The sequence below is a fragment of the Peromyscus eremicus genome, chromosome 16_21 (genome assembly GCF_949786415.1).
Source record: "Peromyscus eremicus chromosome 16_21, PerEre_H2_v1, whole genome shotgun sequence".
Taxonomy (NCBI): domain Eukaryota; kingdom Metazoa; phylum Chordata; class Mammalia; order Rodentia; family Cricetidae; genus Peromyscus; species Peromyscus eremicus.
In genome coordinates this window covers 13,440,654-13,467,448 of record NC_081432.1, presented here as the reverse complement: position 1 = coordinate 13,467,448, position 26,795 = coordinate 13,440,654, and positions in this window count along the sequence as shown.

The window sequence follows — 26,795 nt, the reverse complement described above, 5'->3', positions numbered from 1 at the left end:
TAACTATAGTAAATAGATAAGTATAGGAAGGGTGTATAAATTGTTGAGATATTAGGGAAATACTGGATAGTATCTTATGTTTAATATACGCTGTGTTAATGTTTGAAGGAACAACCCTTCCCCTATGTTCTCCAATTCTAAATTTTCTTATTGTCTGCACCATCTACTCACCATTTCGTTTTTTGTTTTCTAAGTGCTGATTCTCAACGTTTGGAGAACCCAAACGTTGAACCACATAGTGTCACTAAAGAATTATCAGGAGTCTTTTAGCATCCATTTCTAGGCTGTTTTGTCTGCCCGTAATAATTATCTTTCTTGATTTCTTGACCAAAAGGCAGCTAATTGACTTGGGATGTGCAAAGCAAAATAGGAGCATGAAAATCTAAAATTAAAACGCATTCTAAAGAAGAAAATACTCAAGGGGGATGCCCTAAGTGTTTTCCCATGGTAGAGATGGAATGGGTGACCGGCAGGCTTGGACGACTGGTGTATCATGAGAAATAGAAACACAATAGGTAGAAGCGCCTTGCAGAGGTCAAAAGCGTAGAATCACTTTATTCAGAGTTCTTGCGTAAACTTCGCCCTCGGGATCACAACTCATTCTTTTGAAGGGAACATCACAGATTCTGAGTGATGTGTTTCCTCTCTCTCTCTTTTTCTCCATGAATCTCTTTGAGGTGGGAAAAGAAAAAACCAACCTGGGACAACTGGTCACTACTCACGGTAAAATTTGTCTTTATTTCCTGTCGAGCATTTGCTCTCAATGCAGGTCATCTCAAAGGGGAAATAGAGTGGCCTGTCTGTCTACTGTCCACCTGACCACTGCATGACTGTCTTGAACTGCTCCCCTGGAAGCCTTAGAAGCATTCTCGAGGACCTGTCACCTCTGTATCACAGGTCTGAGAAGTTCTCTGAAGTACAGAACTCATGAGAGAGCTCAATGTTTTGATCAGAAAGCCATGGAGAACAACCTATACTGAGTGAGATTTCTGTGGGATTTTTACCCAAGTGTGCCATTAGGGATCTCTGGGTTTCACAACAACTCTGGAAATTCAGAGTCAAAACTCCAGCTTAATGCTGAAATATTGTACAAAATAATTTATGAAGAGGTTTCTCTTGATTTGCATATGAACGGATCAAATATAGTCAAATATGTGTGTTAATGCATCCAAACACAATTGTATCAATTATATTTGTGTCGCTTTCTAACTTTGATAAAGGATAGGTGATTATTATTTTTTCCACTTAGCTTCCAAAACATGCATCTTATATCTTATTCTACCTTCTAGGCCATTAACTAAGAACCATACGGTGTGTATTTGTGATAATTTAAATATTGAGCATGGCAAAGACATTCTCTGAAAAAAATGTTAGGAAAAAACCAAAAATTTCATTTAACAACAAAAAAATTGTTATAGTGGATAATAAACAAGAATGGCTTAAAGACTGAGCAAAGAAAGGATTCTGGTATTTAAGAAGGTGATTGTTTCATGCTGCTTGGCTGCTGGGGGGTTGGGGTAGATGGCTAAATGTAGATAAGTGTATAGTGTTAAAAAAATATCTTTGGAGTGCAGATAGAGCTTGGTTAAGTTTTAGAGAGAGGAAGTACAAGGGGAAAGACTTGAGGGATGAGCCCAGATTCTAGGCTTGAATAACTGGCATAAGGAATGTCACTTTATTGAAACAGATTTCTGGAATGAACAGATACTATGAAATAACACAGGGCAATAGGGAAAAAATAAAGATAAGCAGGTGGGTTATTATGATTTTTTTCCTGATGTTATTGCACATTTTCTTTTCATAAACAAAAGGTCTGTAAATCATGAGCAACTTGTTATTTAGGACAAGAAATAAAACTATGATTGAGATTTTAGAGTTTTCAAAATTGGAAAAATGGTGTGTGTGTGTGTGTATGTGTGTGTGTGTGTGTGTGTGTGTGTGTGTGTGTGTGTGTGTGTATTAGCATTATACTCTCTTAGGTTTCCCTTCAGTTTTTAAAATACAGTATATGGTAACCTCCACCCATTTCTTCCATAACATCTGCCTACAGCCTGTTACGGCTAAGTTAACTTTTAAAAATCCATTATGCACTTCAAAATTAGTTCACTAATTGTGTTATCAGTGTGGAAGAATTGGCTACATTTCAGCATGAAATATAAATGGATCTAACTTTTCTCATTAATATTTGATGCTACATGGTTTAATTTTGAATTGAAGCAGAACCCTGAGGAGGTCCTGAAAGGATAATTTATAAATGTGAATTTAACCAAGGAATGATAAAGTAAATCTTAGCTTTAGTTCCTCTAGGTGAATGTGCCTTGCTTGACTTTATCAACGTAGAGCATTCTGTTAAAAGTATTGTACCTCCATTACTATGGTAGAGATTGAATTGGCACCTTCCTCTTCATTATTATTTTCATTATGTGGCCTGTGAGGAATAATCAGAAGCCACATACGTGCCAAACTTGACCACAGTCCCCAAAAGACCAGTTGGTTCTATTTAGAAAATGGAACCTTGCTGTTATCTGATGAACTCCTCCTGTTAGGTATCTCTACCTTGCCTGCGTTTTGTAGAAAAGATTTTGTTTGAATTTTTAAAAGAAAATGAAGCATAAATAGTTGACAATATAAACAAATTCTGTGTTATTTTATGTGAAATTATGGGAGTGGATGATTATTTAGCTTAATTTTTAGAAAATGGTACAATGGTCAGAACATCAAACCATGTGCTCTCTCAATTGAAAATTGGGTCTTGTAGAAACCCAGTGTCTGGAGCAATAATTAGGAAGAACATAGCATCAGGCCACATGGATGGGAGAGAATCTCAGCACAGCTACTCAAGGCTTTGTCCTTTTTTTTCCTCTCAACTTAAAACTAACAGGAACTATTTATTTCAATGGATGTTTTGTACATCTTTCCAAAACAAACAAACAAAACAAAACAGTATTGTAAACAGAACAAGTGCACAAGCTACAGAAATTCAAGCTATCAGGCTTAGAACCTGGAAGCAAATATGAAGTCCTTCAAGTGAGGACTACGTTTAGCCACATAAGCTGTTTAGAGAAGCAGTTAGAAAATGAGAATATAAGAAACCATGAGAATACTAACCCACACCGGAAAGTTCTATCCAGAAAAGATGGAATGCAAGATTCTGGTCACATTCCTCCAACAGAAGTAGAGAATTTGTGTCTATGGAATGGGTTGTGCTCCATCTCCACACTTTCTTCTCCGCTTGTGTACTCCACATTCACCAATCTGATTGTGTGTCTGTGAACCTCTGGTGCTCTCAGAGAGATGTTGCAGGACTTTAACAAGCCTTTACTTGCATAGCCTCAGGATGCAGAGCACTAACCTTAGTTCTTATGTCAATTTTCAGAGGTGATAGGCTGAATGCCTCACATCTGTATTAAACACTGATGCCCAAATTTGTTCATATGCCATTTGTATTTACTCCAAACCAATTGTCTAGATAAGGCAAGTTCTAGAATGCTAACCCTGCAGACTAAAATGAGGTTGTGCATATAAACAAAGTGTTAAATGGAGTATAAAAAGGATGCTTCCGGGGTTAGAGTACAGGCTTGCCTCAGGCTCCCATGCTATCAGGAGAGCTCAGACTAGTTCTTCTCAACCTGACAGGAATTCTAATGTCTTGCCACAGATCACTCACACGGACGAGGAAGAAGGTGAGAGTCACCCTCAATATTCTACTTTTCCACTTCTGTGTGAATTTCAATTTATCTCGTTAATTTATTTATAAATGTTCTTTCAAAAGTCATACTTGCAGATACTTCAAATTAAAGACATTCAGATTGAGAGTTTTTTAAATCCATTTTGGATAAACACATCATCTTATTTGATATCCAGTTCTTTATTTTTTGAAGCAGCCATCCCATTTTTATATGAACAGAAATTGACACTATCTCATCACATAGTGCTCATGTATAAATAAAAACAATCAGATCTAAATAATGAAAATACTATGGAACTAGAGGGATTGTTCATCAATACAACAGTAACATTGTTAAAGTTAGTTTTATATATATATATGTATATGTATATTAAGTACTTAAATTCTTTGCTTAATTTGTTGATAATTGAACTTTTAAGAGCACTCTCTCCCACACATGAAGTGACCTCCTTGCACATCTTCTCATAGAATACCATCTCTTAAAAATTATGGGGTTAATATGACTAATTGATTAACTTCATAGGTAACTCCTCCTATAGATGTGGTAAGGAATGGCAGGACAAGAGAAGCTGAGGATAATGACAAACCCTATCATTAGATGTGTGCCCAGGAAAGATGTTTCCTCTATGTAAAATGTAGCATTTTGTCCTAATGAACCTTCTATGAGGTGGTGTCTCATCACTCATCGGAACTTGAGATCACAGCGGTCTCATCATCACCTGGCTTATGAGAAGAACACAATGGAACACTTGCAGGCAGAGACAAATCAGGAGATGATTATGCCCCTTCAGAGAAGATCATTTCTAAACTTTCCCTTGACAATTTCTGTATCATAATACTCCTGGAGAAACATTACCAAGACCAGGGTGGTTAGCTGTTTTTAACAATTTATTATCTGTTTTTCTAAGTTTCTGACAAAACAGGGAAGATTTTCACAGTGTCTCACAATTCTTTTTACATTCTTTGGATTCCCCTCTGTGAGATATTTCAGAATGAATGGATATTCAGGAAGAAAGAAATACAGGCATTTAAAGGAATATTGATATGCCTATTTCATTATGTTTCTAATTTACCTAAACTGAAGAATGTTGGCAGGTGGAAGAATATTCAGGATAGTCCCTTCTTTAAAAGATAATGTAGCTTTTTAAAGAAGTTGTGCTTTTAGATATAGTGACCATTTAGAATTTCATATGAACACACCATAAAACACCTTAGAAAAGACCCACTGGGTAGCAAATAAACTTCTCTTTGAGTTCTTTTCTCTTGTTCATTGATTGTCAGTCCTTAATCAAGGCAGTATCTGTCAGTCAAACCAGAAAATATACAGTCATGGAGAATAGCAATGACAGGTCCTGTGACAGATTAGATATTCTGAATGATCTTCCCAACTTGACAAACAGCATCCAGATCAGAGATTTTTAAAAACATGTCTTTTCAAGCAAATCTTTGGACTAATATAAAATGGACAACTCTATAGATCCTCTAAATATAGACAGTGGAAATTTGACAGTTTGCACAAAGCATGTGCAAGATTAAGCCAGAGAAAATGTTAGCATGAGTGGGAAAAGAGAGCAGTGAAACCCACTCTCTAACCAAACAGTTATTGCAACGGATGGCTATTGGAAGAGAGAGAGTCAGTTTTCTTCAGGGATATGGCCCCTGACAGGCTACTCATTCTCCAGAGGCTGGCCCTGCGCTTGGGCAGCATTATCTGGACTGAAAAAATTTTTAAAAGAACATGAAATTTGGAGGGTGGTAGTGGAGGGATTTGGGAAAGAGTTGAAAGGCATTTAACAAAAACATGTTATATGCATGTATGAGATTATTAAACAAAAAAAGTGCAATAATAAGAAATAATTTTAAGCCAAGTGTGGAATCATAGGATTTTCAAACCTTGGGTTTCTTTACCCTCTAATTTGACATCCCTGGACTTCACACCCTATTTAGGTATTGAGATGTATCTCACACATAACATTTGGAAACTAGAGACTGCAGCCTGTTCCAAGAGTTGAGACAGTACATACTGTTCCGCATACAGACAAGCACATATGAGTATCAGGGCTTGGGGAACACAGTTTATTCTGAAAATGCACAACCACAAAGCAGCAATGAACTTCAAAGTAGCACTATTCACATGACCTAGAAATTTCGAGGATGAATTTAGAGTCACCTGTCCATCATCTGCTGATGTTTTCACATATGCCCATTGAAATTATTCCCAAAGTGTAAACTACCTTTAATATTCGAAAATCAGTAAAGATAGACCAAATAAAAAAGTAACAGAGTATGATGAATAAACTGTAAAATGTTTGATTAACTACTCATAAATAAAAAAATAACAGCTGAAGTTTTCACTTTACAAAATTAACTTGCCAGGTGTCAATACTGTCATGGTGGTTAGGGGGCAACCAACTGATACCTATCTAGATGTGAGGCTGAGATCTAAGTGGATCAGTAGGAGGGAGTCTGGGCCAGATATTAGAGACCAGGTCAGAGGTCCATGGCGGGGGAGCTCATAGTGTAGTCTCTGACTGAGTTTTGGAAATTAAGTTTTAATTTTATTTAAAGAAACTCTTGGTGTGTTTATACAGATTACTATATTTATAGTTATGCATTAACTTTTGTAGTTAATAAAATTATTATTTAGCTTAGATTCTTATATTTTCCAAACTTCTAATTCAAATCCTGTATAGCTTTTTTAAAAGGCATAATAAGATATACATTTATTTGGAAATGTACATGACACCCCACACACTCTTAACTCAAGCTCAAGGGAAGACACACTGCTCTCTGGGATATTATCACAGTTCCTTTCATCTCTATATGTGAAAATTGGGTAACTAGGATATCAGGAAAGCTCCACTATAAAGCTTGGGGTTTTAAGCAGTTATAATAATTTGGTGGTCCTAAAAGAATTTTTCTTGTTATTTTGGTATCTGTCATCTGTCTGAAAGTTAATAAACCCCAAGCACACGCATTCAGTTTGTGGATCTTGGAATTCTATTCCCATTTTAACTTTACAGCTAAACTGAAAACGGTATTGGAGTTGCCTCCTGTGTAAGTAATGATACAACAAATGCAGCCAATAGTAGCAATGGATGTCCCTTCCCCCAATGAAAGAGAGCTTTGCCATTTATGCATCTTACCTTCAGAGCAGGTAGACTATAATTTCTAACTAATATTTGTGTGTGTGTGTGTGTGTGTGTGTGTGTGTGTGTGTGTGTATGAAATGTCAGCCACTTCACATATGCATTTTTAAAAACAAGGTTTGTTTTAGAATTGTTTTTCTAATTGATAACGGAGAATGAGAAGTGAGAGTCTGTTGGAACTGACTTACACGGACAAGGCCCCGAGCATTCTCTAACAATTTTTATACAATTGAAGATTTCTTAGACAGTTGAAGGTGGTGCCTCTAGATACTTTATGATATTTGGCTGGGGCTTGTGAAAATGGGTAACCAAATTCTTTTTATTCTTGCTTGGAGTTTTAGACACTCACAGGAGAGGCAGAATAGCAGAGCAGAAAATTTCAATCAGGTGTTGTGAAGAACCACAATGATATGTTTAGAGTATTTAAGGGAGTGAAGGATATAAAAAAAAAATACTGAGCCAAATCTTAGAGGATGTGATGTGATATGCTGTGGGAGGATAGAATGTGAATAGGAAGTCAGTCCATGGAGAGGGAGGCAGGAGAAGCCTGAAGTCCTCTTTCAGTGTCCTGGCCCACCTCTCTTCATGCTGCCTTCTGATTCGTAGTTGGGATTATTGTTTAAAAATAATCAAAGTATTCCACTTCTGAGCTGTGTTGTGAGAGATCATGGCAGGCAGCATGAGAATTTTTAAGGTATTAGTTTCAATTGAACCACACTTTTAGAGGATTATCCATGAGTGGCTTGGGTTCTGCTCTTGACTGCCATTTTATTTATTTATTTATTTTCCCTGACTGATTGAGAGATGCAGGACCATTCCGTTGAGTGCACTAAGTGCCTGGCATAAGTTTGCAGAGAGCTATTGATTCCCCTTCTAGTCTAACATGCAGCTTTTATTTAGGAATGGTTTAGAAGCAGAAGGCACAGCTCCTTATTGGCGCCCATGGCTTACTTTTGTTCTCTATTTCTGGAGAGTGAGCTCCACTCACCTGTAGCTCGACACAATGCACTCCCCTTAATGGCACGATGTGAAAGATTTCATACGATGTGTAGAGCAGAATCTGTTTCACTAAGCCTGTCAAAACATCTTCAGAGAAAGTTTTTTTTTAATGCCATTTACTCAAGAAAAAAAAACGTAAAAGGTGAGACTTAGTTCATTTCTACAGTATTAGTGAATTAAAAGTTGCATCTCTGCTGGAAAAGAAGTTACAGAGAGCATAGAGAGCTCAGTCCTGGCAAGGGAGGTCAGAGCTTTAGTCAAACCCTATGAAACGGAAGAGAAGAGAAGCCTGAGCCAAAGTACCCAGACAGTTCTGCGTAGTCCTCGCTGATGAGCCAGGGGTGAGGCTGCCTATGAACCTGACAATTAAAATGACCCATTTCCTTCCCAGTGCCTGTCTCCATATTTGCTGAGAGCTAGAAAATGCAAATCATGTGACCCAGTATTCTCCCTTTTAATTAAATGGTAAAGTATCTGATAGTGAAGTTCGGAAGTTACATGGAATGTTCTTGAATGCATATTCTAGTTCACTGCCATACCTCTTTATCTTTTCAACAGGACAAATGTCTCTATTTAGAGAAGGAAGGCATCTACCCTTTGTTACAGGCATCAGAGAATAATTCCCTTTCTGTTAGCAAAAAGAGAGAGGGGAAGGGCAATGGGATTAACTCTTACAGATACCTGAAGACTTTTAGGAAAAATTACTTGGAAAATACTTTCTTGGGAAGACTTTTTGATTACCTAACTCACTTGTTTGTTGTTTTTTTAGCAAAAGTGGAAAGGAAAAGTTAGACCTTGTTCTCTAGTCTTTATGAAACTGCTCTTTTCATAAATGAGTCTTGGTCCGTTTCCAAACACTATCAGGTTTTAGTCAGCAAACTGCATGCCAGCCATATATTAGATTTAACCTCAGCAACTTATAGATTGAAAGTCTTAAGGTCACTGGCAGGCCAGAGGTTCTACAGCAGCAGCTTTTGAAACTAATGTTCATTGTTATTTCTATGAAAGAAATACATACATACATTTTCACTATAAAATGTTCAAAACACAGAAAAGGATGTAGAGATATGGAGACAGTAATCCCACCCCCACCGCATTTGTACTAATTTCTTGGAAGCAATCAAAACCAACAACTTGGAAATTAATAATCTCAAACATTTCCTTTTCCATTTTGCTTACTCAGGTACAGTAATTAGTAAGTATTTACAGTAAAATTATTTTTTAAGTTAACAAATGAAAATGGTGATTTTTTTCCAGCAAACAACTGAACAAGTCACTTTTGAAAGTGCTAAGACTTGAACCCATAGCCTCATCTGTGCTAGGCAAACACTGCCATGAAGCTGAGACAATAGGTCCTATATTTTTATTTATTTACTAGAAAACGTTGATTGTCCTCATGTGACCAAATGGACCAGTCCATTGACCTGATAAACCAGCTTTTAGAACAGAGAATCACTGAGTATCAGAGCCTAGACAACCTCCCCATTCGGCAAACACACTGTATTTTGTTTGATTACCTAACTTTCTCTACTCTCAGTTTCCATATCATGTAAGAGAAAACATATTGACCGTTGCAATGCACACAAGGAAAGAGCTCTGTGAGGAAGGGAGCGGGAGCCCAGGACCCATAGGCTTGGTGGTGGGAGCCTCATTATTGCTGCTAAGAAGTGACTCACTGCCATCTCTGTTGATGGAAGGTTCTTCCATGTGTGTGGTCTAACACCAATCACTGTGGTGTTCTTCCTCCTACAGGCAGGGTAGGGCTCAGCCTCCTTAAGGTGCTTTATGTTTGGAGTGGTCCTAAGACAGAAACCATCTCATAGTTCCCTTCACAACTCAGCATTCAAAATGAGAAGACGAAAGGAGAAGAAAACTGGTGTGTTTGTGTTTGTGTGTGTGTGTGTACATGTATATATGTCTGTATATGCATGTCTGTCTATCTATATATATACACATATATACATATATGTATATATTTGTGTGTGTATATATATGTGTATATATATGTATATATATACATATATATATATTTCTATGTCTCTGTGTGTATGTGTGTGTGCATGTCTGTGTATGTGTGGTGTGTGTGTGTCTGTGTTTTTATGTTATATATGTTATATTTGAATTGTTTCATGTCCTATTTTTATATCCACATCTTTATCCCCTGAGCTTTTCCTCTCTTTCTCTCCTATCATGTTTATTTCCCTTTTTTACTCCCCTCTTTTCTCATCACTTTATTCTTTGTATTTTACACTTATAATTTATAAACTCCTTATTTATTCTACTTATCTCTCTCCTCTCCTTTTAGTCCTTATTGTACTACATAGCTGTTGTTTCCAGATTTCCTTTACTCTATTTAGAAATCTAGTTTAGTTATCTGCTGTGGGATGTCTTTCTGTATTCTGCGAATATGTGTTGCTGTCATTGGTTGATAAGTAAGGCTGATTGGCCAATGGCAAGACACAATAAGGTTAGGTGATACATTCAAACTGAAGATGGAGATGAAGAAAGATGGAGTCAAAGGAAAAGCCAGCCTGCCACCCAAGGAGCAACAAGATGCCAGCAGACTGTAATGCCATGGCCACATGGCATCACATAGATTAATAATAATTGGTTAATTTAAGACGAAAAAGCTATCTGGCAAGAAGCCTGAGCCATAGGCCATACAGTTTGTAATTAATATAAGCCTCTGTGTGTTTACTTGGGACTCAGCAGCTGCTGAACCAGGCAAGACACAGGAAAACTTCCATCTCCAGCTCTCCTTTGCTGTTGCTACTTTCTTACTTCTGCTGCTAAGAGGGAATTATAACTTTTAGAGAAACAGTCCATGGAACTTTCTCACAATAGGCAGTATTTCAGAACATAAGCAACTCTTCAAAGGAAAAATGGAAATGTGTGATCATAATGAAATTAAAGCAGAAATCTGTAGTAAGAGGACATACAGAGAATATATAACTATGAAAAATTACTAATGCTTTTGAATGATCAGTGGGTTGTTTTAGAAACAATAGTAGTATTTTAAAGTTCTAGAATAAACTGAAAATGGAAATTCCACTTACTACACCATGAGAGATACGATGAGGACATATGTAACAGAAAAGTTTATAGCTATGAATGACTACAGTATAAAAGAATGACAATGGGCTGGAAAGATGGCTCAGTGGTTAAGAATGCTTACTCATTAAGAATCTGAGTTCAGTTCCCATTCTCCATGTCAGATGACTTCCAACCACATGTAATTCCAACTACAGGATGTCAGGAACCCTCTTCTGGTCTCTGAGGACACCTGCATACATGCTTATACAAATACAAAGGGGCACACATGCACACACACACACACACACACACACACACACACACACACACACACAGGGGATACAGGGGAGAAAATAAAATGAATTTTAAAACAAAGTCATATATTACAATAACCTAAGATACACTTCACTGTCTTAGAAAAATAATATCAAATTGGACTCAACATTGGTGGAAGAAAATAAGTGCTGAAAATCAGACCTGAAACTAATTAATGAGGAACGACACAGACCACTAAGGAAGAAACTGTTTTATTCTTTAGATGGGTAAAAGAAGAATGGAGAATCATTAGCCAAACTAATCAAAGTTAATAGACTAAATTCAGAAAAAAAAAAAAGGCCAAAAAGATTCTACTGAAACGAGAGACTAGTTGAGAGATATTTGGAAAAATCTGTATTTCAGTGAAATATAAAAAAACCTGGAAGAAATGAACAAATTTCTAGGCACATAAGACATTGCCATCTCAAGCAAAGAGGACATAAAACACTAACAGATTATCAATAGGCAATGAGATCAGAGAAATTATAGAATTTCCTAGTAAAGAAAATTTCAGGACCACCTGGATTCATGGTTGGGTTATACCAACCTTAAAGAAGACTAAACAGCTGTTCTGCTGTATGACATAGAAAGGAATGGGAGCACACCAACTCATAGGCCGAATGTAAATCAACACTGCTTAAACATTACAAAGACAGCAAACCGAGACAACTGAAGGCAGTGTTTTAATTTCATCTTCCAATCAACGTATTTGGATTCTCGTCTCTGTGATGACCCATTTCCCATCCCTTCTGGTGGTGCAAATAATCCAAACCTATGGTTCAAATCCAGCTTGTCCTAAATATCCCATTCTTCTACTCAGAATTAATTTTTATTTTGTTTTTACTTACCTAAACAGGAAGATAAAGAGTCATATCCGTGTTCGGAATTAACTGTGACATTTTGAATGTTCACAATAAATCAAGGATGGCTGGATCAAGGTTGTTAGTTTAAGCCGTGTAACATCAAATTCAGGGAAAACGGTGTAGATTAATAAGAACATACTTTTAAATAACCTATTTTCAAACCTTCTGGCTTAATTAAAAGAAGCTCTTCTGTTACATGTTTGAGATCAGAGCTAGGTTTCTATTTTAATTTCTGTTTGTATGACTCAGTAACAATATTACACATGCAAGCATAATGTCAGCCTGATGATCTCATTTGTGCTCAAATTTATAAATTCTGGAAACATTAGTAATTTTAATTTTGGAAAGTTGCCTATTCTTTTTAGTTATTTCACAATTTATAATGGGGATAAGAATAGAATCAACATATTGGTTTCACTAATATTTACTTAAATGAATAGCCCATTAAACAGTGAAGGGGGATTTGCTGTTGTGACTAAATAGAGAACTGTGCAATGAAAAAATAATCCCGGGGGGGGGGGGAGAAAAAAATCAAATCATTAGAGGATTAATTGATTTTTCTCAGTCCATGTGAAAGGTTGGAATCCAAGTCACCTAGAGTATGACGCAAAGAGCACTAGGTGGAATATGAATTGATGCTCCACGGAAGATCAAATGTAGACGCTTGTGCATGGATCTTAGCTCTCGCAAAGAACATCTTTCTGTGATGAAACTGGAGTCGCAATAAGTAAGACATGTAAGCGGCAGTTGCTAATGTCCCTGCTGGTGACATTGTAAAGAGGGAAATAAAAGTCACATTGATACACTTAATGAACTTGCAGCACGAAAGCTTTTGGTTCTGTGAATATGCTTCTGCTGTAGCAGTGTGGTTAGGACCAGTTTCTCCCAAATGTGATTCCATGTTTAGGAGCTGCTGCTGGATTCCTGCTGAGATGTGCTACAGTGAGAATGAAAATAAATTTCTGGTATCTTAGTGAAGCATGAAATGTTCTTGACTTCTGTTCTGGAGGTCATCTTATCAGTTACTTTACTTTTGAATTTTGAGTTTTAAAAATTCTTTAAAATATGAACCTCTTGTCTCTGTCATGCATCTAAGGCAGTTTAAAATGACCTCAAGGACATATCTGAGAATTTACTTTTAGATGTGAAATAGTAAGGTCACATTTATTTACATCTATGTAGTACTTATATGTACTACACACAAATATGTAGTACATATATGTAGTATGCACACAAACACATCAATAATCCATTGGAATTTACAGATAATAATATCTTGTGCAACTTAGAGTCAAATGATATTTATATTTTATGTTATAGATCAAACTTCTGTGTGTTGCTAATGTAACACAAGTTTGCCTTTAAATCAATGCCTCTAAAAAAGGTAGCAAAAGAATAAAAAGACATTGATACTGAACATAAACTTTTAAAATTGCATGTTATTTTTTAAAACATAGTAAACAGGAAATCAAAATTCAACAAGGATTTGTTCTTTTAGGCATAGTGACTTCTAAGGTTGTGAATAGTTTTAAAGTTCAAATCCCCATTTAAGGAAACTTCCAGAAATGTTTATCATTTGAGATGTAATCAGATCCTGTTTTCTAATTTCCTCTAAGCTGAGCTGTCAATTGTTTGTTGGTGGGCTTGCATGGTGGTGTTACTGAGAACTGCTAACATATGTAAAAGGTGGGATTTTGGAGGTGCCAAGAACATGCACAGCCTAAAATGGATGGTGGCAGAGATTCTTGAGCATGAGTCACATGTGAGCACCTGGACAGCCAGTGTTCTCATGACAGAAGCCTACTCATATCATCTTTGCTGCAATGCAAGGAACTGTCAGGAGTCACTTTATCCTGTGTGTGCCCTTTTATCTTCAAGGCCACAACTTCTGTCTTCTGAGATCTCATTAGGAGTAAAAGTTAACATTCAATGATTAGATTGTTTTGAAATATATTATCAGAAATTCAGGTCCATGTGATCTACATTTTATGTGTTATAACTATAAGAATGGTCAAGGCATGTATTGATTTATCAGGTTGTCTCTTATTGGTTAGTTGCCTAGGGAATTCTGATTGGTTGTATAGAAGGAATAACATCCATGTGGGCTGTTTTCTATAGACTCTCTTATTGTGTTTGCTATTAAATTTCTGGCCATGTAAAGATTTCATTTTCAGTGTTTAGTGTTTGGAGACTGTCACAATACTTCAGTGTCATCCCACTCAATAAAACAGAAGCTGAGGGACCCTGGGCATTGCACCAAGACTATATCTGCATTGTGAGTCAGTTCAATAGGCTAGATACAGGGCACAGATAATCCATGAATGGCCATTTCAGTCTAAAATTTCTACAGAGATCAAAATGGAGCATTTAACTTTCTCATTTCATATTAACTCTGAGAAGTGAACACTGATACTCAAAGATTTTGCTTATCTGTTCACTTTATAACATTAAAACCCCCTGTGGGTAGGTTGAACCTGGATTAAGTTACTAAATACACATGTGAGATGTATCATTTATATTGAAATGACTTTGCCTCCTTCAGAATTACTAAAAAAACTTCCTTCTAAATGATCCATGCAGGATATTGTAAGTGAGTCAGATACAGGTAAAATTAAACTTAGATTCTATAGATTGTATAAACTGGCTCAATACATTTATTAGAAACACTGTTATCACAGAGTGAATATATATATGTGTATATATATATATATATATATATATATATATATATATATATAGAGAGAGAGAGAGAGAGAGAATACGACATATATATATCATACTATCCTAGAATCTTATCATACAAACCAAGTCTCACCTTAAAAATTTATTCAATTGCCAATCTCGATCTGACCCATGTTCTCACTTGTATATTCTAAAAGCTAACAACATGGAAAATATCTTTGATTTTTCACTTTAGCCTATATCCTTTATGTCTGCCAGGCTAACACTGTATCTGTGTCCTAAACATGCTTGTCATGGACATAGTTTCTCATCTTAAAGCTGCGTGTGGTCCCAGCCAGTTGGACTAAAAGCTTTCAACTGCCTATAAACTGTGTCTGAGTGGTCATCTCTGGTGGGTTACCCATAATATTATAGATAGCAAAGGCCTACATTCTTCACAGAGCAGGTAGCATTCTGCTGATTGTGAAAAGATCCAATCTGCCTGCAGGTATCAAAGGTCCAACTTCCAAACAGAAATAGTTTGTAGCCATTTCCCCACTAGTATACAACTAACAGATAAAGGTTCTTGGTTCAAATATGTTCTACTACCTGATTTCTGATTTGGGGCACATTGCCCAATCATGTTTCTTCCTCTGTGAAATTGTACCTACTTTATTGTATTAATTGGGATCATATAGTATATGTTAAATATTAACTCAGACACAAAAAAGTGACTAATATGTTTCAATAATTATTGTGAGATTAAGTACATGCTATGATTTATTACAGCCTTGTCACATTACCCAACTAACTGACCTGTAAAGTGCCTTAGTTTCCCCCACAAATAAAATGGGGCTATGAAATAAAAAAAAAAAAGATGGCAAAGTTGTACCATGGTATCAAAAGAGTGGACATTACTTGACAATTCATGGTTGATGGCAGCAAATTTTCTGTTTTTCAGATGACAAGGTTGCCCACAGCCACCCTGGGTTCAAGATCCCAGCATTCTTCACCTGGACTAATTAGCTTAGCTTCTTTTTTCTATAGAACTAGTAGCTGTAAAATAGCCGAGTTTATACCCTATTAGTAAGACAAAACATAACAGCTCACCATGAGCATGCATCAAGTCAAACAAAGGCTATCTATACCTTTAGACTGGGTTATTTTATTAAGTCCTACAGCCTTACTACCTGCAATCATGATACACTATGTGAAGTGGCAAGCTTTCCTAGATACAGGAGCTGGTGCAGAGGCCATGGAGGGCTGCTGTTTAGTGTCTTGCTCCTTGTGGCTTGTTCACTTTCCTTTCTTATAGCATCAAGGACTACTATTCCAGTGGTGGCATCATCTACAATGGGGTTGGTCATCCCACATCAATTACTACTGAAGAAAAGGCTAGCCTACAGCCTGATCTTGTAGAGGCAATTTTTTACATTAAGGTCTCCTTCTCTCAGATGACTCTAGCTTGTATCAAGCTGACAAAAAACTAGCCAGCATAGGTGACAATGATTCAAATGTCCATGTTGGATTATTCTAGCCTAGTCTAATGATATGAGATATGGGCAAGCTGGAACAACTTCAGTTTCTGTCTTCATGGTACAACAAGGTTAACACTTACAGACTCTTAAGATTTTGGGGTTAGTTTTGTTTTACAAAAACCTATTCCTGTTTCACATCACTCCACAAACTCTTCTTTTAATTATTCAAAAAAATAGCACCTCTACTTTATGTGTTAACAACATTGGAATCATAATTACATCTTTTATTTTCTATGTGTGAGGCTATATTTCTCTAAGAGATATGGCCCTTAAGAAAACTACGTTTCATTCCTGTTTGCCATGCTTAGTGTTGAATAAGTCAAGGGTACAACCATTGGCTCAAATGAACTGAACTGTTTTGACCTAAAATAGGTGACCTACCATGCCACTGACAAATCACTTGTACTGGAAGAGACATCTTGTCCTCACAGCCAGTGTTTCCAGATGAATTTGTGGGTCAAAGTTGCATGAACTTCATGAACTATAATCCCTTTTTTAGCATTGTCTTCCAAAACTGTCATTTAAACAGAGCATTCAGTTTATTCAATTTATGGAAGAACTACATATAAAATCCACTTTACGTGTTGATTGCTTGGATAACTTCTTCCTTATAGTACATCATCTCATCAATTCATGGTATAGGAAGTAAACTACTGGTCATCATCAGACATAATAATAACTAGATTCTCAAACTATGATTTTAGTGAGAATCATTAACTCATGAATCACTTCATACATTTTAAAATAATTTTAATGAACTAAACAAACTCTCAATCCTGCCATCCGTGGCAAGTATGTTGTTTCCAAAGCAATGTTATGCATAAAAGATGCTGAGACATTAAGTTTTTAAAGATGGGGCTTAAATAAAAACTTCTGTGAGTAACATTTTGTATAATTCTCCATCCAAAATACTAATTTTGTTTCAAATTTAATATTCATACCTAATTACTGAAATAGCATGTTTTCATGGTTGACTTCACTGCAGTTGGCAATGTGCTTGACTTCAAATGTGTAATATGCTGTTTGAAATATTATGTACTTAACTTACTGAACCAAGAAGTAAAATGCTTTAACTTTTACAGTTTTTTTCATATGCAGCCACAAACTTTATTAGTCAGTGGTTATACTTCTATGTGTCTGTTTTGTGTACAGGACTAAAAGAAACATCTACTTTATAAGAATAACTTTTTTATATATTTCTGAGATTAGCCACCAATTGATCTAGACCACCCCCAAACAAGAATCATGCTTTGCTGCAACTATATTCTCCTTGTAGATCAGCATCTCACATTAATACATTTATCTAACCCCTCTAATTCCTTCTATTGCACAAGCGATTTGATTATGTTCCAGAAGGACACATCCTTTGTCTCCCTGTCCTTCTCTAAACTCGGTTCTCTCTTTATTCTCTCTATTTATGGCTTGGCCTCTTCCCTCTGTTGATTATTATGAACCTGTTTAGTTGTAGCCTATTGGTCTAACATAATTGGAATTTCCTGATGTTTGAAAACTGGACGTCTTCCAAGATGATCAGTGTTTATATTTAATCATTATTATTAAATAGAATGCTGCCGTGACTCTCCTGGGCTTTCTATTATAATACAGAAGGATTACCCAAAAACTCCATTTGCTTCTTTGGGAAAATTCTCTTCCCTTTGTGTAAAGGTTGAAATTACACATTTCTAGATAATTATGATGGTACCTTGATATTCCGAATAGACACATTTTAGTCAGTTTAAACATGGTACAGGGCTTTTACTGACTAAACTCTATGCTCTAATTTATACGTGTGTGTGTGTGTGTGTGTGTGTGTGTGTGTGTGTGTGTGTGTGTGTGTCTTTCTGCATGTCTAACCTTCCAAATTTATCTTATTGAGTTTAGATGCTCCTCTTCTGGGAAGAACTTTACTTTTTCATGGGAGAAAACAAACCACTTCCCTGTCAATATTAGAAATTTCCTTTTCCACACTTTGGTTTTCCTGGCTGTCAGTTTTACTCTCAAACCAGTAACCTTCAGACTTATCTGTGTTACCTTTTACAAATTTTAATCATATTCACTTTGTTGAGCTAGAGGAAATGGTTTCTTACTTGATTGTTAAGAAAAAAAATGCCTATCTATATAAATCCTGTTTCTAGTTCTAAGATTCTAGAATTATTTTGAAAATAAATAAATTTGTTTTAAAAGTTTTAGAAGAAAGGAAGAAGTGGTAAGTGTCCATGTTGAGGCTAGACCCCATTATTTCGATATCAGTATCCGATGGCATGGTTCAGGCAGGAGGACTTGCTCTTCTGCAGAGTGTGGTGATACCCAACTCAAAAAAGCTACTTGCCTGTGACCTTGCAAGCCCCAGCTCAGGCCTGAGCTGCATGCAACTTGTTGTGGTGGTGCATGCTGGTAGGATTTGCTAAAGGAGACAGAAGCAGGAGGATCCCAACTTTGAGGCCAGCCTGGGAGGTTTGCTGAGGAGAAACTGCAGCCCAGGCTGGGCCACAAACAGTGGTGGCTTCTGCTCTGAGTTACAAGCTGCTATCAGAGACGAAGGGTTTACTATTGGTGAAATTATTTAGGCCACTCCACGTAGTTAAAAGGAAGATTTATGTAGTGGGTAACTTACAAATGAAGGTATAGGTAGGTCGCAGGGTCTGGGGAAGGTGTATCACAGTCCAGCAGTGTTCTCTGGAGCTCTGCTCGGTCAATCTCCACCATCCAGGGTCCAGGAACAGAGAGAGAGCTGGCCCATCTGGATCTCGGGTCTCCAGGGTCCTCCCTTGGCCCTGCCTTGTAGGCATGACAGTTGCCAAAGCCTCAATGGGGGCTGGAACTTCCAGATCAAAGCTGGAATGGTTACCCACTACAGTTTACCACTGCTTACTCAGAGAACAATTGCCAGGACCATAGTGTTACAAGAAAGCACTGGCAAAGGTCAGTTTGGAGAAGTCTGGCAAGGCAAGACTTCTTCATAATAGTGGAGCTGGAGCAATGGCTCAGAACTTGAGTACTTGCTGCTCTTGGATAGCACATACAAACGTTTTGTGTTTCATCTCAGTGAAGGCTAAAGCTATGAGGATACAGGGTACTTTATTACTACATGAAAGCCAAGTCTATCATTACTAATAACAGTGACTATATATGTACATTAATCAGTAAATGGTAATACTGAGTAGACTAACAATCAGAATCATTCCCATGGCCACTTATTCCAGGGATGAGAAAGTATGTTCACATTAAAATTTGCCTAAAGCACTTCCAGAAGATTCCACAAATTTGAAAATATCTGAGGTGCCCCTCAATGGCAGAATGGCTACCCAAAGTATAGTAATTTTATATTATACCATGTCAGGGTCAGTGAAAAAGATTCAGAAAATATTTATATGTACAACTATGATGTAATGAACAATTTCAATCAGTTCCCAAATGCTATGTGTAGTTATTATATATCACAAAATTACTGAAATATCAAGATCAGGAAAATAGGGAAAAATCAAACATCTGTAATAACCACATTTAAATCCAAGAGACAAACTGAACAAATAGCATCCTATGGGAACACACACACATACACACACACACACACACACACACACACACACAAATAGACACACACATGCACAGAGACCCTTTATGTTTATCTTTTATTGTGTTTTTCCACTTATACTTTTTGTAAATTTATTTGTCATTCCTTACAAAATGAATGTAAGATTCTTACATTCGAAAACATCATGGCATGTGTTCTAGGTAGAGACAAGAGATGAGAATTTATCTTTAACTCGTTTTCTGTTCCTACAAAAGAGAATTGGTGTGCTAACTTCTACTTTTATGTGATACACATCATGATACACTCTAAAGAGTGATTGATTTTTTTTCAATGCCCAGTTTTGTGCTTTAAACTCACGTAAAGCCATTTCGATTTCCAGCTCCTGCCTGAGTAACTTGCCAAATCTGATCAGATTTCAAAGGGTAAAGAATTTCAAAGAAAGGGAGTTTACAGATGAGAAGACATGGAAATAGTGTATCCTGCATTTAATGAAACAGTAATGGTACAAAGAAAGAAACGGGTCACCATCAGCAAGGTGTTCAGTCCCAAGAAAAGATTTAATTTCTGCATCTGCTAATAAAATCCAATTTACTTTCAACTTGCCCATTAAAATGTTAGCAGTTGGGCCAAGATGTGCCCTTGGCACATGAGATGGCTTTTTGGAACCTAATCCCTGTGGTGGGGTGCCTCACTCAGCCTCGATGCAGGGGGTAGGGGGAGCTTGGTCTTGCCTCAACTTGATTTTTTATGCCATGCTTTTTTGACTCACATGGGAGGCCTGCCCCTTTCTGAGGAGTGGGTGAGGGGGTAGGAAGGAAATGGGGGGGGAACAGGAGGAGAGAAGGGAGAGGAAACTGTGGTTGGTATGTAAAATAACATTTAAAAAATAATTTTAAAAAATTAGCAGTTTGGTCAGAATCAGAACTGTTTTCTCCTATTGATTTTGGAGTTATCACACTACCTTACTTTAACACAGTACTGTAGATGTAACCAACCAACCATCTTATTAAATAAGAAACAAAGAACCAATGCAAAGAAGAAAGCCAAGAGATCAGAGCTAAGAGCCTTACCAGCCTGCTGCAGCTAGCCTCTTCAGCCAGGAGACCTTTCCAAAAAAGACCTACTTCCTGTCTGTTTGTCTTTATATAGACTTTCTGTTCTGCCTTCTCATTGGTTGTAAACCCAAACACATGACTGCCTCATCACTGCTTGTATGTACAGCCCTCCAGGTCTTCTATGGTATTGAGGTTAAAGGCATGTGTCTCCAATGTTGGCTGTATCCTTGAACACACAGAGATCTACCTAGCTCTGCCTACCAAGTTCTGGGATTAAAGGTGTGCACCACCAACGCCCAGCTTTTGCTATGGCTCTAATAGCTCTGACCCCTGGGCAACTTTTATTTATTAACATACAATTAAAATCACATTTCAGTACAAATAAAATACCACCATACAGTACCTTACTTTACTTTATGCTGAGATGCATAGAAAACCATTTTATATACCCAAACCATGTATTTGTGGATCAACCTGATTAAGAAGAAAGAATGACTGAGAAAAAATGCAGCTGAATGGGAGTCATTCAAATTCCAGGTCAAGAGGGGACAGAAGATCACACTCTACACTCACAAGGAATTCTCTCTAAGCCATACAACAGTTTCTATATGGGTCCAGATACAAATGTTCATCAAAATGCTCAGAATAAATTGAAAAAAATCATAAGCTTATTTTTGCCTCAAAATATTTCATTGTGTTGACAATATGCTCATTGAATAATATAATACTAAATGCATCTTAAGGTCTACACCTATATCCAATATGCTGGTAGTGTTACAATCTCACTCATAACTTGTATTGTGTCACTTTATAGAAGATATACACAGGTTAAATGAGACAGAACATTAACAATCAGCTTTCACCAAGGCATTATGGTATAGGTGACTATTTTCTGAAAAATAGGTCATTTCAGGAAGGTTTTTTTGTTTGTTTGTTTGTTTGTTTTTTTCCCCTGAGACAGGGTTTCTCTGTGTGGCTTTGGGGCCTCTCTTGAAACTCACTCTGTAAACAGGCTGGGCTCACACTCACAAAGATCTGTCTGCCTTTGTCCCACAAGTACTAAGATTAAAGGTGTGCACCACCACAGCCCAGTTAGGAAAGTACTTTTGGACATGGCTTGGTGAATTGAATGAGAACAGTTTGGGATTTGGTAGTAGAGGAGGCAAAGGATCATCAGCCAAGACAGAACCTGTATTTGAAGGACCCCCTTACATCAGAATGCTGATAGCTGTGAAAAGTATATTTTTATAGTCTAACATTTATTGTGTCCAGCACTGTGCTGATCCCTGAATGGTGCATGTCAACAATGGCACTATTTTTCTCTTAGTGGGTGTGCTGATGCCATTTTGGGGTATAACAGAGACCCACACTAGGAACAGGATCAGTGTGAAACATCCCAGAAATCAAGAAATTGAAGGCCTCTTTAACAGCAGGGCATGGTAGATAACCACTAAATGAAGGGTTTTTGAAAAGTCTTCGATTGTTACTCACATAAATTTTCTCCTTAAGTAGTAAATTGGGACCAAAATTTTCCCACAGTGTTTTCATCACAATTTAGCTGCAGCACAGCCTCATGTTGCCATTTACAATTCCCTACTTACATTTAATATTCATGCAATGTTGAATTAAATAAAAACCTGAAGCTCGGCTCTTGTTCATTTGTTGTGTATTTCATGGAAGCTGCATAGAGTTCAATTGAATATGAAAATATACACTATTATACTCATTATGAGCAAAGCTACCCACTGGTAGGCCACCCTGGGAAATAAACTTTCTTTTCAGGCAACATTTTTCTTATCTTTTACCAACTCCTAGTTGTTTTATTTTCCTATACTGAATGCAGCTGGTTTTGAAAAAAAGAAAAAGATCTACAAGCATATTCCTTTGTAAATTCCACATTTCACCTCCTAAAAATGCATCATAACTTTTTCCAGGTACTTCAAATATTTTTTAACCTGGTTTCCTTATCATTAATTTTGAATCCCTTCTACCTATCATAAACAACTTCATTGTTACCTGGGCCTATATTGTGGGTTTTTACCACCTTTATGCTAATATTCTATTAGAACTCACTTGATCTTAAAGTAGGTATGCATCCACTTCATATGTGACATTTTTCCCAGTTTGTTTTTTCCTGTGAGATTCATAAAGTGTTTTGCCTAATTATATCTCTTCAGACAGATATGCACCTGGAGTTGAGTGTGAATTCTCTCTCACTTTGAATGTTTTTTTCAATTCCTATGACCAATCATTTCTCACTTTCTTCTCTTCTGATTTTTCAATAATAAAATAAAACCAGAAAAATCTTAGAACTTTCACGAACTTCAAGAGACAATGTTTCTTAATGGCCAAACCTCAGACCGGTGGCAGAGCGAATGACTGAGAAAAAGATGCAGTGGAGTAAGAGTCTTGAAAAAGGCAGTTCAAGAGTGAGTGGGAGCTCAGCCTTTTGTGGACAAACACCAGATGTCCTTGTCCTTTTGACATATAAGAGCATAAACAGCAATGAAGAGAGCTTGGCCAACAAGACCAAGTTTAACATTGTCATGCAGTCCAAGGCCCAGTGCCTGACACAGTTCTCTGGACTGTTTATACAATAACTTGTCAAAGTTGACACATCTAAGAGTTGGTAGTGATGGAACCACCTCTTTTCATTTGGTGTCTAAGAACAGCTTCATTCACAAGACAAAGCAATTTTCAACCTTTTTTTCATTTTGTTATTTGTAAATAGTTATTTGTTTTGTTGTGCACTTCTCAAATTTTATCTACAATGAAGAAGTGTTCCATGTGTCTAATCAACACTAAATATTATTCATTAAAATATTTAACCTGCAAATTGTATGTAGATAGCACTATTTCATTCTCAAGTTTCATATTTTATTTTTTCCATCAGTGATGAGAAATTGAGGAAAACCTTGTCAAATCTTATGCATACATTCTATTTTGGAAAGGCCTATTCTCAATGTGAGAGCATTTTAAGAAACACGGACAAAACATCTTTCTATCCTATTGTTAACTATCTGTGGCCCTGTTCCCCCTTTCAGTTTGTACAGAAGATTGAGAACATAGTGATAGTATGCTCTTGGAGCTGCCCTTTACTACTGTGAACCACTGACTCCAGAGTCAGGTTCTCTGTGGTAATGATCACTTGTTAAGTGCTCAGTTTCACCCTCTGCCAAGCAGAACCTCCGCCATTAACCATCTAGATTTGAGGCAGACTGAATTTATGAACCAAATGGCTTCCTTGAGTGATATATTTAATTGAATAATCCATAAACATTAGCAGGACTTGATCTTGCCAGTTCAGGTTGATTGTTTTCATAAAGCACATGCCTGTACAATTCTAAATTCATAATTGTCTTTTTGTTGTTAATTATTTGGAGAACATTTAACAGAAACAAACCAGGCAACACTGAATAAATAACAGTGAATTCCTATATCCCAATTTGTTTGATTTACAGAAATAGTTTTAAATGTCCTTATTACTACTGTGCTCAACATGTAAAATTAGTCCTACATACTTACCTGCATCTGCAACCTAAATGGTGACTTCCTTGTTTTCAAGACTCAGATAGATAGATTCAAAGAGAGCATAAAGAATGTGTTGTTCTATTGGTGAAATTATTATGGCCACATAGTTAAAAGGAGATTTATTTAATGGTGTAACTTACAAGTTAAGGGATAGGTAGGTCGCGGGGTCTGGGGAAGGTGTATCGCAGTCCAGCAGTGTTCTCTGGAGCTCTGCTTGGCCCACCTTCACCGTCCAAGGTCCCGGAACCAAGTGAGTGCACTGCCCATCCAGATCTCAGGTCTCCAGGCGCCTCCCTTGGCCCTGCCTTGTAGGCGTGACAGTTACCGAAGTCTCAGTGAGGGTTGGAACTTCCAGATCAAAACTGGAATGGCTACCCACTATATCTCCCCCTTTTTGTCTAAATAAGAAGGTTCTAACCTAATACAAGACTATATACGAAGGAATGGTTATCAAATATTGTCCAGGAATAATGAGGGATAATGACCTAGATAAGATGGAACTACAACCAATGCAAACAATATCAAGCAAGAAACACATACTAAAATCCAGAGAAGTATAGAGCATAGGTAAATGGCCTGTTACAAAGATCATTCCAAAAGGTGTCCTATCCTAAAGAACCTGGATCTAATACTTAATATGTTCTATCTACTAAGTTGTAACTATAACTGCTAGTCTTCAATCCCATCAAAGACCTGAGAAGGAATATAATGGTACCTGAGAAATGGTAGATGGATGCAAGAAACTTTCGGGAATCTTGCAAGAGTAGACCGAGACAGCTGGCAGCCTGGACAGTCACATAATGTTTCTCAGCATTGTTGGTGGATTCAAATTGGCTACAGGCCTAAAGTATCTGACAGACCATTTTCAGAAGCAGGAATTCTGAAAGACCATCTTACCCTGTCTTGGCAGAGTACAGTGGTCGCTTTCCTTGTGTCCCGCTTGTCCAGAAAGGATAGCATTGCATTTGTACTGTCCGCCGTTGAGGCAAGGGCAGTTCTTTGCCCAGTAGGCCATTTTGTGCCAAGAAGACAAACTTCCAAACGAAAATGTCTTAGAAGGCCAACATTCTCTCGGGATCAAATTGGTGCAGCCAGGAGCAATTGTGTCTCACGTCAACAGAATTCTAAGTTATTTAAATGCCATTTTCTCTAGGTCTATGAAGTGTTTGAAGATTACCTGTCCATCTGATCTATGTATCTGTAAATCTGGATAATCTAACTAGCGTAACTATAGAGATGACAAGCATAGGTGACTATAAATCTATAAGTCTTATCTACTGAAATAACCTAAGGACTAAGGCTTCACGTAAACAAGGTAAACAGTCTATAAGCAAGTGTATGGTATAGAACGATGACTTCAAAATTGTGATAATACACAAGATGTTATAACAGAGGTAGGAGTATGTAGTGTGATATGCAATATGACAATAATCTTAAATATATATATCAATATACCGAATATCCTAAACAGAAGTAGAACATACATAAAGTATGACAGATATAAATTTACATTTGTATCAACATACAAGTATTTCAAATAAGAGTAGAAATATATGTACATTATAACAAATATAGTTCTATATTTGTATCAATATACAAATTATCTTAAACAGGAATATAAAAATAGTTTACATTTGTATCAACATATAAGAATCCATAACAGTGCAAATTACAGTGCAAATTATTTAAGGCTGCTATTTTACTAAATTTGTTTACTAGTAGACACAATAATCTACCATAATATCTTATACCTATCCATTCCATTTCTCCTTTTCCCTTTTTTTTTTAGAATATTGAGTTTAATATTTTCTTCCACCCTCAGCCCTATAACCATCATCCATAACCCTGAGAATTATGAAACCTAAGGGAGAAGGGGCATCATTTTCTTAGAATTGCTTCCTGCTGTTTAGGGAGTGATGTTATCTCTTTTGGGTACTGTGAGAAAGCTCAGATAGTTAAATCTCAGTTAGACTAACTGTAGGTTCTGCAGCAAGTCTTAGAGTAATGGGTAAGATTGTCTGAAATTCTGGTAAGAAGTGTAGTATGATGATGATTACCATGGCATCATTCTGGATTGGGTAGAGTTGTTGTTGGGGCCCCATCTTCCTTCTGGAGACTTCTAAGATTGCTATTAGAAAAACTTATTTGTTATCAAAATGGAAGATTTTGATTTAAAGAGGACATAGCATGTAAGAAAGGATTCTGAGAAACCAAGAGTAAGCATGGAGATAATTAGAATCTAGAAGACAATGGTTCCTTTATATTGGTTTCCTTCTGTCCCACACCAGAGGGCTCTTCTGATATGGGACTGAAGAATCTCTCAAACTTTTCTTTTAGCAATGTGCTTGGGTTTAGAGAAGGAGTGAGACAATTCCATCTCCAAAGCCAGCTTGGCTTATAATTGAATTGGAACCACAACTTTTCTAGA